General features: G+C 42.9%; 1 protein-coding gene across 3 annotated transcripts in view; it reads left to right on the top strand.

Annotated features, from left to right (window-relative positions):
- Positions 1 to 9,431: 9,431 nt before the first annotated feature.
- Positions 9,432 to 14,716, top strand: part of BCL6 (BCL6 transcription repressor) — a 111,822-nt gene continuing 106,537 nt past the window's right edge. The window contains exons 1-2 of one of the 3 annotated variants that reach the window (XM_077487564.1): positions 9,432 to 9,581; positions 9,711 to 9,854. The gene's annotated coding sequence lies outside the window, so the exon portion shown is untranslated. Of the gene's footprint in view, positions 9,855 to 14,716 lie in introns of all 3 variants that reach the window. The other 2 variants (XM_077487565.1, XM_077487567.1) reach the window with 2 other exon arrangements.

Raw genomic sequence — 14,716 nt, forward strand, 5'->3', positions numbered from 1 at the left:
GTTGCCACCCAGTACTGGTCCTTGACCCTTATGCTTTTTATACAGGGGTCCCTATTAAAACACTGGAGCATGAAGGCCCCCATTTGCACTAAACTGGAAGCTGTGTGGTGGCCTGGCTCCTGCTCATCATCCAGGATAATGTCGTCCTCTTCATTCTCCTCTCCCCATCCACGCACAACAACAGGGATCCCAGAAAGGTTTAAAGCATGCTCTTCTTGCTCCTCCTCATCCGCCCTGGCACCATCCTCCTCTGACTCCTCTTCAGACTCCTGTTGTTGACTTGTCTCAGATAGAGTAGCCCCCCCCCCGAGAATTCATCCAGCATTGCGACTTCCTCATCTTCCCGCTCCTGCTCCTCCACAGCTTGATCAATGACACGACGCAATGCATGCTCCATAAAGAAGGCATAAGGTACCATGTCACTGATGGCGCCATGGCTGCGACTGACCAGTTTGGTGATCTCCTCAAATGGCCGCAGAAGTCTGCATGCGTCGCGCATGAGCAGCCACTGGCGCGGTGAAAAAAAAAACAGCTCCCCAGAACCTGTTCTGCCGCAGAGTTCATACAGGTAGATGTTAACTGCATGTTTATGCTGGAGCAGCCTATCAAGCATATAGTAGGTTGAGTTCCATCGCGTCGGGCAATCGCAAATAAGACGTCTGACCGGCAGATTGTGCCGCCGCTGAATGGCAGTAGTTGGCGGGCTATCAGTTCTGACAAGCCAGCCATCAACCGTTGGGCAAGAGGGTTATCCGGCGTCATAATTTTTTTACGCTCGAACATTAGGCCCACGGAAGCCTGCCTTTTTGCAGAAAAACGTGAGCTTGACGTGATGGAAGGTGGAGTGGAGGTCAATTGTGAGGAGAGAGGAGAAGAAGAAGTAGAAGACGAGGCTGGACGGTGAGAGCCTGGAGTGTGGCTTTGTGTGTTCCATTGCTCCCACTGGGCTCAGTGATGGCAGCTCATGTGCCTTCTTAAGGCGGTCGTCCCTAGGTGAGTGTTGGGCTTACCGCGACTAATGCGTTGACTGCAAAGATTGCAGATGGCAACACCATTGTCAGCAGCGGACACATTAAAAAAAGCTCACACTGCGGAGCCATGTGCCGGCGTCCTGGGAGCGCCAGATGTGATCGTACATGGTCGATGACTCGCTCCTGATACATTAGCAGTCTGCTTTGTCCCTCCTGTGCAATGTAAGTTATTCCTGCTTCTCTTCCCTATCTGCTGGTCCATATCTCCCTCTGAACTCCCCTCCTCTTCCTCTCTTGTGGGCACCCACGTGACATCACTAGACACGTCATCATCGACGTCACCTTCCCCTCCGCTATAAGTAGAGATCTCGGAGTAGGCAGCAACACCGGGGACCAACCTCCTCCTTGGGCTGATCTGGGTAATGTCGTCAGACTGCTGAGTGGCGGTTCCTGCTACCTCCTCTTCCTGATCCAATGCCAAGAGTGGCTGCGCAATCAGAAATGTCTTGATATGGATCAGAAAATAATTCCTGTGACTCAAGCGGAAGGTATGTGGTGGTGGTGGTGGTGGTGTTGTTGGTGGTAGTGTCTTTGGGGGTGCACATAGCAGAGAGTGAAGAAGAGGGTGCAGATCGAGAGGATGAGGAGGGTGCAGAAGAGTAAGGCTGAGTGAGACACTCAACCAATTCTGGTGCTTCCTTTGACGTAATCGCACGCACCTTCTGAAATTTCCCACTTTGGCTCAAGCCTGTTGCTCCTGCCCTACCCCTACTACCCCTGTGGAAGGGCCTGCCTCTTCCTCTGCCTGTCATTTTTTAAATGACCCTGTGACAAAACTCTCAGTCCCTATACTGATAAAGGACTGCTGCAGAATAGGGCAGCAGTAGTGCACCTCAACCCTATATATTGTGGACCTATACCAGTCCTTAAGGATTAGCAGATTGTACCTCACTCAACCCTATATAATCTAGTACACTATACCTTACCAGTCCTTAGAAGGACATTTGTGCAACTAATAGGTTGTGATTAACAGACTGTACCTCAGTCCCTATACTGATAAAGGACTGCTGCAGAATTGGGCAGCAGTCAGCAGTAGTGCACCTCAACCCTATATATTGTGGACCTATACCAGTCCTTAAGGATTATCAGACTGTACCTCACTCAACCCTATATACTCTAGTACACTATACCTTACCAGTCCTTAGAAGGACCTTTGTGCAACTAGTAGGTTGTGATTAGCAGACTGTACCTCAGTCCCTATACTGATAAAGGACTGCTGCAGAATAGGGCAGCAGTCAGCAGTAGTGCACCTCAACCCTATATATTGTGGGCCTATACCAGTCCTTAAGGATTAGCAGACTGTACCTCACTCAACCCTATATACTCTAGTACGCTATACCTTACCAGTCCTTAGAAGGACCTTTGTGCAACTAGTAGGTTGTGATTAGCAGACTGTACCTCACTCAACCCTATATACTGTAGTACACTATACCTTACCAGTCCTTAGAAGGACCTTTGTGGAACTAGTAGGTTGTGATTAGCAGACTGTACCTCAGTCCCTATACTCATAAAGGACTGCTGCAAAATAGGGCAGCAGTCAGCAGTAGTGCACCTCAACCCTATATATTGTGGACCTATACCAGTCCTTAAGGATTAGCAGACTGTACCTCACTCAACCCTATATACTCTAGTACGCTATACCTTACCAGTCCTTAGAAGGACATTTGTGCAACTAGTAGGTTGGGATTAGCAGACTCTACCTCAGTCCCTATACTGATAAAGGACTGCTGCAGAATTGGGCAGCAGTCAGCAGTAGTGCACCTCAACCCTATATATTGTGGACCTATACCAGTCCTTAAGGATTAGCAGACTGTACCTCACTCAACCCTATATACTGTAGCACACTATACCTTACCAGTCCTTAGAAGGACCTTTGTGGAACTAGTAGGTTGTGATTAGCAGACTGTACCTCAGTCCCTATACTCATAAAGGACTGCTGCAGAATAGGGCAGCAGTCAGCAGTAGTGCACCTCAACCCTATATATTGTGGACCTATACCAGTCCTTAAGGATTAGCAGACTGTACCTCACTCAACCCTATATACTCTAGTACGCTATACCTTACCAGTCCTTAGAAGGACCTTTGTGCAACTAGTAGGTTGTTATTAGCAGACTATACCTCAGTCCCTATACTCATAAAGGACTGCTGCTGAATAGGGCAGCAGTCAGCAGTAGTGCTCCTCAACCCTATATATTGTGGACCTATACCAGTCCTTAAGGATTAGCAGACTGTACCTCACTCAACCCTATATACTCTAGTACGCTATACCTTACCAGTCCTTAGAAGGACCTTTGTGCAACTAGTAGGTTGTGATTAGCAGACTCTACCTCAGTCCCTATACTGATAAAGGACTGCTGCAGAATTGGGCAGCAGTCAGCAGTAGTGCACCTCAACCCTATATATTGTGGACCTATACCAGTCCTTAAGGATTAGCAGACTGTACCTCACTCAACCCTATATACTGTAGTACACTATACCTTACCAGTCCTTATAAGGACCTTTGTGGAACTAGTAGGTTGTGATTAGCAGACTGTACCTCAGTCCCTATACTCATAAAGGACTGCTGCAGAATAGGGCAGCAGTCAGCAGTAGTGCACCTCAACCCTATATATTGTGGACCTATACCAGTCCTTAAGGATTAGCAAACCGTACCTCACTCAACCCTATATACTCTAGTACGCTATACCTTACCAGTCCTTAGAAGGACCTTTGTGCAACTAGTAGGTTGTGATTAGCAGACTCTACCTCAGTCCCTATACTCATAAAGGACTACTGCAGCAGAAGGGTAGCAGTCAAGTATAATATTCTTTCTATATTTGGAAGAAAGAATATTATACGTGTACAAGCCTATTACCGTACCAGTCCTGAAAAGAACCTTTGTGGACCTAATAGTCTGCCACACTGCCACACACAGCTTCCTGTCTGTCCCTATTTAAACTGACAAAACACAGGCTGCTGCAACAATAACTTGAATAGCACCCAAAACTATATCCTGTACTACTTTACCATACCAGTCCTGAAAAGGAGTTTTGTGGACTTAATAGTAACAGCTAATGATTAAACTGACTGTCCCTGCTGCACACAGCATCCTGTCCCTCTCTCAGCACTGACAAAAGACAGGCTGCTGCAACAATGACTTGAATAGCAGTGCCTCAAACCTATATCCTGAACTACACCTATACCATACCAGTCCTTAAAAGAACTTTTGTGGACCTAATAGCTAGCGATTTGGGTCACTGCAGTCTATCCCTGCTCCACACAGCAACCTCTCCCTATAGTGACATAGGAAAGAATGTAAAATGGCCGCCTGATCGGGTCTATTTATAAGTTAGGGGGAATGTCCAAGTGTCCATGTGCTGTAATGTCTCAATTGGCTGTCCTGTACCACATGATGGATGTGTCATCATAGGTCAAAGTTCTTTTACACAGTAAACACGTAAGTCCGCCGGGCAAACAGCGGCAATAGTCCGCCGATCGGGCGGACCGCGAACAGCCGAAATTTGCCACGAACCGACCGCCGGGTGAACTGTTCGGCCATCCCTAGACTGCACTTCCAAATGCACTTTCAGTCCATTCGGCCTGTCCATTAGGGACACATGGGCACTGCTCCCCTATACATGCATCTGGCCCCCTGATCTACATACAGGGTGCCGGACGCATGGATTCCAATGGCGGGGTGTGTGTTTTTTTGAAGCACGTGATTAGAGCCAGAGCCCAATTGGCTGAAAGGACAGGTGATCCTATTGGAAGCTTAGGAGGAGTAGGGAGGAGCCGCATGACAAAAGCTGCCATGATGCAGAAGAAGGGAAGAGGATACAGGAGCCGCTGCCCACCGCCCATAGGAGCCCGCATCCTGGTCACTGGCCGTTGCACATAAAACCACGCATACCCGCTACAACCTAGATGGAGTAAGTGCTGGAGGGGGTGCTGCCGACTGACCAATCAAACGGGGGAGTTGTTTTACGCCCTCCACCAAAAAAAAACAGCAGCCGCCATTGCATAAAAAGTATACAAAGACAACAGATGGTATCCAGCCCAAAGCTGTGACTAGGATGGGGGGATTTTACTCCCTGACGACATCTAAATTTATCTCTCTACCCCTCAGCTCACTCCTTCAGTCTCCTCACATATCACTAGTTTATTAACAGATATATCAGCCTGGATGTCACTCCACTTCCTCAAACCCAATCTATTCAAAACCAAGCTTATAATATTTCCTCCCCACTTGCCCCCTCCCCTGATAACACTACTGTCAGCCCATCCCCGCATGCTAAGGTACTAGGTGCAATCCATTTTGCCGCCTCAAACTCTGCAACATCTCCAAAATACGCCCCTTCCTAACCAAAGACGCCGGCCTTCAGTCCATCATGAATGCTGCTGCCAGGCTCATCCACCTAACCAACCCTTCAATGTCTGCTACTCCTCTCTGTCAATCCTTGCACTGGCTTTCACTCACCCAATGAATTAAATTCAAAATACTAACAACAACTAACAAAGCCATCCACAACTCGGCCCCCATCTACATCACTAACCTAGTCTCAAAATACCAACCTTCTCGTTCTCTTCGTTCCGCCCAAGACCTTCTGCTATCCAACTTCCTTGTCCCCTCCTCCCATGCTCGCTTCTAGGACTTTTACTGAGCCTCCCCTATCCTATGAAACTCCCTGCTCCAATCTGTCCAACTATATTCTACTCTGCTTTTAGATGATCCCTGAAAATCCTCCTCTTCAGAGAAACCTATTCTTCCCCTACCTAACTACTGTACTTTTATTTTCTACATCGGACCAACCCCACATTTATTACCTTTTGCGTCACTTGACCACCCTCCTAGATTGTAAGCTCTAATGAGCTGAGCCCTTTGATTCCTTCTGTATTGAATTGTAATGTAACTGTACCCTTATGTTGTTAAGAGATGCACAAACTGTTGGCGCTATATAAATCCTGTATAGTAATAAAAATAATAATCCCTCTGATACCAGGATGACAAATGAAAGATGTTGGGGTTATTGGAACAGGCACACATAGTAATAAAATCCTCACAAATGTAATAAGTTTTTTTTACCCTACTGCTTCTACTGTTGCCATATTTGTTCCCATTGGAAATATTTACCTGGGACAGCAAATTATTTTTATTATTATTATATAGTAGTAATAGTATTAGTAATGAGCAGGATTTATGTTATCACCAGCAGTTTGTGCAGCGCTTTACATAATAAATGAAGTGTAAATCTTCCTAATAAAACACATCAACAACACAAATTTGACAGAGGTCCTACCTCGCCCAACCCTATCCAAACAAATGATTTTCCCTGAAGCTGGACTTTAACGCACGTGTAAACATAAAATAATGTAACACATGAGAGTGTGTAAGCTGTGAATTATTTTGTTCTATATACTGTATATGAGTAGTTGAGATTGTTACAGGCCTCATGGAAAATTCTCTAATGCCTGTGATTACATTTTCATATGATAATTATATCCCAGGGATTTAAAATCCAAACTGCAGAAAGCACAACTTTATCCTTACACTATGAAATATCAAAAATGTCTACTAATTAATCAATGTCTATGATTACCTTTGTAACATACATGTACAAGGATTGGAAATTGTTCAAGCATGTGGTGAGAGATATAACTTTTTGGTCTTTGAATTAGCTATTTTCCCATCATTCTAGTCAAGGAACTCCCTGGTGTCTTCTTGCAGCTTAAAGCTAGCCGTAGACGTAAGGTAGCAACTGTCTAAAGTTGGCCCAAAACTTTTAATGTGATAGCGCAGGCATAAAACACATGGGGGGTTATTTACTAAAGGAAAATCCACTTTGCACTGCAAGTGCACTTGAAAGTGCACTGAAATTGCACTTGGAAGTAAAGTCGTTGTAGATCCAAGGGGGACATGCGAGGAAAATAAAAAACAGCATGTTAGCTTGCACATGATTGGATGATAAAATCAGCAGAGCTTCCACTCATTTCAGATCTGCCCCTTAGATTTAGCGCGACTGCACTTCCAAGTGGACTTTCAATGTACTTTCAAGTGCACTTGCAGTGCAAAGTGGGTTTGCCATTCTTAAATAACCCCCCATGAAGTCCAAGTGCAGTAACAGTAATATATTGTACCAAAAGTCCAAAAGTCCATCAATATACAGCAGGCCCGGTGGGAAAGCTACCCAGCTAGGAACAATAACCAGTTGTACAGCAGTGAAACAGACTATTGAAGGGTGCCGACAACAACTGTCTCGAGGAGCAAAATGTGGCCATGGCTGATCCATATCTTAATGGGGAGGCTTCCAGGAAGGGTGGCATGTCCCTACACTTTCACTACTCCTACGGAACCTTTCCCTGATGCTAAGTACTATCCCTGACAGACAGGAATTCTGTCCCTTCACTCTCACTCACAAAAATGCACTCCAAGCCTGGGAGCCAGGGTCTTGAATAGACTGCCTGACCCAAGTCAAATGGGGTGCCAGGATCCAATCGGATAGCTGCCTTCCTATGACTGAGGAAACCATAGAGGAACTAGGTTCCTCTTACCTTCCTACCTCATCTGCATTGCCAACTGTCTTTAGAACTTTTGATAGATTTTATAATGGTTAGTGGGCTCAAATCAATGATCACAGTGCACATGTTCTAGGCTAAAAAACCTGTTTAATACATCTGGGATTCCAGTCTGGGATTATTAATTGACTTATTAATAATTGATTATTGATTATTAATTGTCTTGGCGATGGCAAGATTAATTGCTCTGTGGGACACAGACAGCAAAAAAATAAATAATTTTAAGCATTGCCTTCTCTACCCAAAACTAAAAAAAGTTATAGCTTTAGATATACACAATTATCAAGCGCTAATCTACACAGTAATAGTAATAGTAACATGAGAGTAACTCGCCTCTGACAAATGAGTCAGATGAAAAACATGAAAATTAATGTTTGCCAATCACGCTGTGTTCTTCTGGTGCTCTAAAGCAAGGCAATTTTTTTTAGGTGTGGAGGCTTTCAGTGCATAGTACTTACAGGAGTCAAACCACTTGCTATTTTCATACATCTCTCAATAGGAACTATGGTATTAGTGTCTCACTACCAGTGACTTGGAGAAATAAAGAAACTAGAACAGACATATCCAAAGTCCGGCCCGCCTGGTTATTTGGACATACGATCTCCCAGCGCCGGGGCCACAAAAGATGTATATGCTTCGGAAGGGACAGGGTGGAGACGGGATCGAGCGCCATACACAGGAGAATTTCCTGTTTAAGGGCAGCCTCTGTAATAGGAATTCCCGTCTCCGGCGCTGCGATTGGACGACTTTTATGTCCATCAAAGGAGGCTGGACTTTCTATTAAAGAGGCTGCCGTGTAAATAGGAGATTCTCCTTTGGCGCTTGTCAGTGCATTCCTGACAATGGTGCTGCATTCCTGGCAATGGTGCTGCGTTCCTGGCAATGGTGAGGCATTCCTGGCTATTGTGGTACATTCCTGGCTATGGTTGTGAATTCCTGGCTATGATGATTCATTCCTGGCTATGATGGTGCATTCCTGGCTATGATGGCTATGATGGTGAATTCCTGGCTATGGTGGGGGCATTCCTGGCTATGGTGGGAGCATTCCTGGCTATGGTGGTGCATTCCTTCCTATGGTGGGGCATTCCTGGCTATGGTGAGTGCATTCCTGGCAACGGTGGGGACATTCCTGGCTATGGTGAGTGCATTCCTGGCAATTTTGGGGGCATTCCTGGCTTTGGTGAGTGCGTTCCTGGCTATGGTGAGTGCATTCCTGGCTATGGTGCTGCGTTCCTGGCAATGGTGGGTCTGCAGATGGGCACTGAGTAGGCTGCATTGATGGGCACTGACCATTATTTTGTTTCACAATTATTTATTTAAAATTCAATTTGTTTTCCTGAAACTTCTCTCTTAAAGTGAAGGTGCGTGTTATACGCCAATTAATACGGTATATCCAAATAATACGCCCAAGCTCATCTCTTTCCCACACACAGACACAAAGGCAAGAGAATTCTTGTTGGGCAGTGTATTAGAGCTCGAACGAACACACGTAGACCGAATTTTAACGGTTCAAAGAATGTCAAGCAAAATGGTCGGCCCTTACGCATGTTCACTTCATCAAATCCGGCCCGCTATGAAAAAAGTTTGGACATGCCTGAACTAGAAGACAACACTAGAAATTTGCTATTGACTGAAAAATCACTTTCATGTGGACTGACCATTGAATGCTACTAATACATGAGTGTGTAATTGACACGGACAGGTGATGTCTCTTATCTTCCATAGGTGATGAAATTCAAATTCAGAAACTGGACAAGAACACTTCATTGTGCTTTTTAGAAACTTTGCTTCCTGATTAGCAATGAAGGAGACTTGCCAGCTGAATATGTGTGGATCTTGGAAGGAATCCACAACTCAGAAAAGTTGCCGCCCATCTTACCAGTCTCCCAAGGCATTAGTAATGGGTGACGTTCATGTGGCACAGTAGTGAAATATATAGAAGTAATCGACATGTTCAGTTTGGATGACTCAACCTACTGCAAACAACAAATTACTAAGGCAGGTTTGTTAGAGCGTTTCATCTATTTTCTAAAGATACCTAATCTCTACTGTGCCTTCTTCTAATATGCTAGCAAGAAGAATTACAGCTTTTCTATGCATCTTATAAGTTATTCATTACATTATCAGACACTTGACAGATTTACGAGATCCAAAGAACTACAGGAATTACTTGTACCATACAAAGAGTTTCTGATGGAAGCTTGACCACTACATGGCATCATGGACTGGACCATTCACAGATAATTAAAGATTTTCTCTTTAGATCATTCAGTAAGTAATCACGTTATTTTTTTTTTTTTTATGTTAAATACTTATAGCCAGATGATACGGAACACTGTGTAATCATTCCTACCAAACTTTGTATATTATAAAACATGATGGTTATTCGATAAATGTATTGCAGTAGTGATAATAGAAAATGAAATATAAAAACAGACAATGCAACATATTTCACCATAATTGTTGTTTTATTTTGTTCTTTTATTGATTGTTTTACGCAGGTATGAAATATGAACTGTACTTGTTTTATAGCTTGTGTAATCCTTAACGTATGCAAATAAAGTAAATTCATTTTGGCAACAGAAAGCTTTTTTGTCTAGGAGAGAGGTCTAAGTGTGAATGTTTATCCTTAAACTAACAACGTGTTGATGAAAAGATGTGTGCCTCCATTAAAATTATGTTGACATATAAAGTGTTGTACACCAAACAAATTCCTTTCGTTAATTTGTTTGGTATCATTGGCGATTAAGCCCTTTCCCAAAATGTAGAAACTCCATTAAAAAGTGGCCAGTAACTTGCTACAGTATACTTACATCGCAGTCCTACATTCACAAAGGGATATATGTGTGCACAATTATTACTATCCCGGAACTGCCATGGTTAAATGCAGTATTCATTTCCTTTGAGCATGGTCTGAAGGGTAAACATCCAAAAAGTTGTTACACACAGACATGGGCACGACCCAGCTGTGTTGTTTGATTTGTGTCCATTTCTTGCGATTATTATAAGCAACACTCAGGTCACGGACATATCATTCATCTCTTGTTCCTGGGTCTGATTTACTAAAGCGTGAAGTGCAGTGAAATGTTCACTTGTCCATCCAGTCATGTGAATGAAAAGTTATATTTTTTTCTTTTTAAATCTCTTTCTGTTGGAGTTCTTTTCTCTTTTCAATTCCTGTGCACATGACTGGATGTTTGAAGTGGGATACAGGTTCACCTCATTACACTTCACCTCACTTTACAATTTAGTAGATCAGCACTTCTGTCTTGTCTCGGTATGTTTAGCCTTTTTTAAAGCAACTCTGTCACTGTTTAAAAAAAAATCTGTAACTATAAGGAGATGTATACCTACCTGCTCGGGCACCTGTTCCTCAGACTCTTGCAGAGCTACAACCTCATCAAAATTGTTTACATCTGTCACTTCTTGGTGTGGTTCAAGTGTTTGCGTCCTGCACCATGTGCTGTGGTTCCATCCACTGGCCCCTACATCAATATTATGTCCTATAATGACAAAGGGGTTCGATGATAGGGCCACAGCATGCAGTTGGTGACAAATAACGTAACCAACACTCACAGAAGCGTCAGATGCAAAGATTTTTCTCTCCAAATGAGCAAATTGGAGGAACAACTACAGGGTTTAAACCCTAGTCCAGTGGACTTTCTAAGCAAAGGGCCAATTTACTGTCCTTCAGGCTTTAGGGCGACCAAACTGTGCCCAGTGGGTGTAGAAAATGCCCTTGGATCAATGCCACATTGTTGTTTTTAATGGAAGAAATAGTGCCAATGTTGAGATCAATGAGAAGACTAGTGCTCCATTATTGGTGTCAGTAGGGGGAATGGTGCCCCATCATTGGTGCCAGTTGGTGGAATAGTGCTCCAAGGGCCAGGTAAAGGCAATCAAAGGGCCACATCCCAAGGGACAAAGTTTGGAGACCACTGGCCTATTCTATTACAAGTTTTGTTTCTGTGCTATCTTCTTATGCCAGTGTCATAGGCACGTTAAAGTAAACCTGATCCCTGCACACAATAGCCAAAGCATCAGTTTTCCATAATAAGTGGGACAATAAGTAGTGAAAGTATATTTTCTTGTTTTCCCTGACATCAGCTACCAAAACCCGCCATGTCATGTGAACTTTCATGCATATTTTTTTATTTTTCTGTATGCTCCCCTGTTCTCACATGAAAATTGCCCACTCAGGCACCAGATGCTGCAATGTGGAGAGGCAGGTGTAGTGTCACCCTTTCCTCCATGCCCAGAAAAGCCTTCCCCAGATCAGTGTGATTGGGAAGCACTGGGTTAGTAAGTACTCACTGTTCATAGTTCCTCTTGTGAAGAGAACCTATTACTTTGATTAGTATGGGCAAATTATGTTTAATTTTAGAATAAACTGAAAAAAATTGCCTGCCTGATTTATCGAAGTATAAAGTGCAGTGCAAAGAATTGAAGTCTACACACACAATCAATACAATAAAAAAAAAATGTGCCTATGAATTTAAACTGGGTTACCTCTAATTAATTAACCTTGTATTTTAGTAAATCAGGTTCAGCGCACCACAAATTTAGACCTCCATCATAACATTAAAATTACTATGGTTACAGCTACCATAACAGTGTACTACATATCTGATGACATTGGGAGGCCAGTTTAAGCTGAGGAACTGTGCCCAGGATCTCTCCAGATACACAGATCATGCTTCTCTGTTTTAGACAATTTATAATTATGTATACACTATCCCACGATATTAACAAGAAAAATTCAGATTATTTGAGTTCTGGTGTGACACGGTAATGAAAAATGATCATTCTTGTTTTTTTTTTGTACTTTCTTTTACTAGACACAATTTTTCCTTGAAAACATGTGGGCAGGGCCACCTGTTCACACCACAGGTGCACATTAATCGGCCCACCTAGTACTCAGGACTCACCCAGGTTCACTCTCCTGCCATGAGTATCAGCCAGAGCCCTCAGAGAGTTACATGTCCGCCTGCCATCTACCCGCATGGTGTGTTGGTTACAGGGAGCCATATTGTCAAGTTTGCTCATCACGCTTCTGGTCTTTCTTGACAATAGCATGTCTTCTTACCGGGCACACCAGTCATTTCAAGTCTGAAGACTTCTTGTAGTTCCAGAATAGCACCTTTCCCTGCATATTCACCACTGCCCCCTAGCTAGACTAGGTATACAACATCATTGGATATCCAGGATCCTTCTTCATCACCAAGTGGCATGCACTGTATAGTATAGCTTAACGGTGTGCTATCCCCCTTCTCAACAGCATGAGAGTCCACTTCAGGGACATGAAGCAGTCAGAAGCTAGGTCCAAAGCTATTTTTTGTTACAGTCACAGTTTCAATAAACCAACTAGCAACTCCTCAATCCTTTATGCATTACATCCTCAATTTAAGCAATAACAGGTCTCTTTTTGTGTGGTAGTGTACCTCTTTGTGCTCAGTTACAGGAGTAAGTAAGTATTCCTGCCCTCCAGGGGCAGGAAAAATTTAAATCAATGTCCTCTAAGTAATCACCTCTCCCATGGCTTCTCTCTTTTCCATAAGCCAGCAACTAACTCTGAGCTAAGCTCCACTCATCCTATATATGAGATCTAGCCAAGAAGGAAATTAAATCACCCTCTTCCTGAAAGGACTGTAAAAAGCAAAAAGGCAATTTAATGGGTAACAAAGTGACCCCTGCCTAGAAACATTCATAATTCTTTAAACACATCAAAGTATATCCAAAGACAAGACTTTCCTTGTATTCTGTATAAAGTAAGAGAGGACAACTGTCATTCTTTTTTCTCTACAGAAAAAGAAATTCAACTATTTGGGATTTTTAGAGCACTAACTAGACATCAACCAAATATGCATAAAATCTATTAATTTTAGACCTATACATCCTAAAAACGTCATGGGGGGCCTACATAGTCCTTCAAAACACATTATTACAATATCCCTCCATCACCCCATGACACCACTGATCATGTTCGTCCTGCTAATAATATGGACTTTTTCAATTGCTTGGTGATATAATTAAGCTTTATGGGGTTAAGTACATCATCAGGAGCTGGAGAGGATGTACTCTTTAAAACGAATAATTAACCATAAGTCAACCTACAATAATCCATGAAAATCATTGCCTTTGTGCTTGCGGAAAACCTAATGGCCACACACTGAGCTTTGGGACCACAAGGACCTAAGGAATGCCCCACTACAATAGTAAGATCCTGAAAAAATTAGATGAGATGCCCATGTAGGTGTCTCCTGAATTCAACTTTGCCAATAACCATTCGCAATAATTGTGAATATGTGTAGCCTTCAATATGGTGCAAAAGAAAGCTTCTCCTGTGTGGGGGATCCCATTTACAGTGTCCTCCCAGCATGTCCAAAAATGTATTTTGCCATTTGTGTCTCATTAGGGTGATTTCCCCTTTCTTCCTGTCCTGAAAATTCAACATCTTTCAAATGTGAGGGATATAACAGTTGTCACAGGAACAAGTATCATCTGTTCCTGTTCTGGTGGCAACACAAAATATTGGTTTTACCCTTACTGTTATTCCCAGTGAGATTGTTGATCAGTGCAATAAGAGAGGGTGAATTTGTCAAGGGTTCTAACCGCTCCCAACACTATACAAATCTAAAAAAAAAAAAAATATGTCCTTTAGTTATACCTCAACGGTTAAATGCTTAGACACCACACAATGAGAGAGTCATCCTTGGAAAAGAATTATGAATTGAGATCACATTCAATTCCATATACATTAAATTCCTCAATTGGGTGTTTGCTAATAATTCAAAAGAATGTGAAAGAGGAAGGCATGACTTACTAGGTATATTTCAGTAGAAAGTCAATGTACAATGTATGCCTGCCCAGTGTTATTTTAGTCCTGTGATTTCTGCAAATTAATATTCTGGAATAGTCATGTAGTTTCAGACATTTCAGGTTCTTAGCACACACAAATAAGCCAAAGGAGTTCTAACTTTGTTGCTATGTTGATATGCAAAAATCACGCATGCATCCAATATGAGCACAAGAAAAATAATATTACGCTGTCACTTCAAAATCTAGAGAACCCACCTTACAGGAAAAATAACACTTTAGGATAGGTAGAGCCTAGCACAAGTGGTAAATAATGC

This window comes from Lithobates pipiens, unplaced genomic scaffold, assembly GCF_037356315.1.
Source record: "Lithobates pipiens isolate NorthernLeopardFrog02 unplaced genomic scaffold, aLitPip1_a1.2 Scaffold_18, whole genome shotgun sequence".
In the NCBI taxonomy this organism is placed as follows: domain Eukaryota; kingdom Metazoa; phylum Chordata; class Amphibia; order Anura; family Ranidae; genus Lithobates; species Lithobates pipiens.